Source organism: Nannospalax galili, unplaced genomic scaffold, assembly GCF_000622305.1.
Source record: "Nannospalax galili isolate Female #2095 unplaced genomic scaffold, S.galili_v1.0 scaffold369, whole genome shotgun sequence".
Classification (NCBI taxonomy): domain Eukaryota; kingdom Metazoa; phylum Chordata; class Mammalia; order Rodentia; family Spalacidae; genus Nannospalax; species Nannospalax galili.
In genome coordinates this window covers 370,899-372,843 of record NW_008360318.1, presented here as the reverse complement: position 1 = coordinate 372,843, position 1,945 = coordinate 370,899, and positions in this window count along the sequence as shown.

Sequence of the window (1,945 nt, the reverse complement as noted above, 5' to 3'; positions counted from 1 at the left end):
TTCTAGTTCCATCCATTTACCTGCAAATTTCATGATTTCATCTTTCTTTACTGCTGAGTAAAATTCCATCATATAAATGAACCACATTTTCATTATCCACTCTCAGTTGAGGGACACTTAGGTTGCTTCCATCTCTTAGCTATTGTGAAGAGAGCAGCAACAAACGTGCATGTACAAGTGTCTGTGCAATAGGATGAGTTCTTTGGTATATGTCAAGGAGTGGTATAACTGGGTCAAATGGTAGGTTCATTTGTAGTTTTTATTAAGAGTTCTCCACACTGCTTTCATATGTAAGGGCACACATGTTGTCCAATACCCACGATGGCAGTGGATGAGTGTTCCCCTGTCCCCACATCCTTTCCAACATTTGGTATCATTTGTTCTCCTGATCTTAGCCAGTCTGACTGGGGTAAGATGGAATCTTAAAGTGGTTTTAATTTGCATTTCCCTTATTATTAATGATGTTGAACATCTTTTAAGAGGTTTCATAGCCATCTTTACTTCTTCTTTTGAGAACTCTCTGTTCAGCTCCTTAGTCCATCTTTTAATTGGGTTGCTTCTTGTCTTGATTCTCTGTTTTCTGAGTTCATTATATATTCTGGATATTAAACCTCTTTCGGATGTGTCGCTGGTGAAGATTTTCTCTCATTCTGTGGGTGTTCTGTTCGCTTCCCTTGTTGCCTCCTTTGATGTACAGAAGCTTTTGAGTTTAATGAGGTCCCATTTATTAATTCTTGCCCTTGTTTCCTGAGCAATTGGTGACCTGATTAGAAAATCCTTTCCTATGCCTATATCTTGTAGGTTTTTGCCAATGTTTTCTTATAACAGTTTCAGAGTTTCAGGCTTTACATTGAGGTCTTTGATCCATTTGGAATTGACTTTTGTGCAGGGTGAAAGATCAGGTTTTAGTTTCATTCTTCTACAGGTGGAGGTCCAGTTGTACCAGCACCATTTGCTGAACATGCCGTCTTTCCTCTAGTGAATATTCTTGGCCCCTTTGTCAAATATCAGGTGGCTGAAATTACATTTACTCATATTTGGATCTTCAATTTTGTTCTGTTGATCTATGGATCTATTTTTGTGCCAGTATCGTGTTGTTTTTTTGACTATAGCTCTGTAATACAGCTTAAAATCTGCTATAGTAAACCCCCTGGCATTGCTCTTAGTGCTCAGGGTTGTTTTGGCTATCCAACGTCTTTTCTGCTTCCATATGAATCTTAGGATGATTTTTTCCAATTCTGTGAAAAATGTCATGGGGATTTTGATTGGCATTGCATCGAATCTATAAATGACTTTTGGTAGGATGGTCATTTTCAAAATATTAATTCTTCCAATCCATGAGCATGGGAGGTCCTTCCATCTTCTGATGACTTCTGTAATCTCTTTCTTTAAAGATTTAAAATTTTCATTGTAGAGATCTTTAGTGTCTTTGGTGAGGTTTATTGCAAGATATTTTAACTTTCTGCAGCTGTTGTGAAGGGGAGTGTTTCCATGTGCTATTTCTCTGATTGTTTGTTATTGGTATATAACCAATAGTCTGTAGAAAGGCTTTTGTAGGTTAATTTTGTAAACTGCCACTTTACTGATCATGTTAATAACTTCTAGGAGTTTTCTCTTGGAATTTTTAGCATCTTGGATATAATATCATCTCATCTGAAAAAAAAAGGATAATTTGATCTCTTCTTTTCCAATTATTACTCCTTTAATTTCCTGCTCTTGTCTTACGGCTCTTGCAAGAGTTTCAAGCACCATGTTAAAGAGAAGTGGAGATAGTGGACAGCCTTGTCTGGTTCCTGATTTCAATGGGAATGCTTCCAGTTTTTCTCCATTTAAAATGATGTTGGCTGTGGGTTTGTTATATATGGCTTTAATTATGTTGAGGTATGTTCCCTCCAGTCCATTTGCCTCTAGCTTTGAACATAAATGCATGTTGAATTTTGTCAAA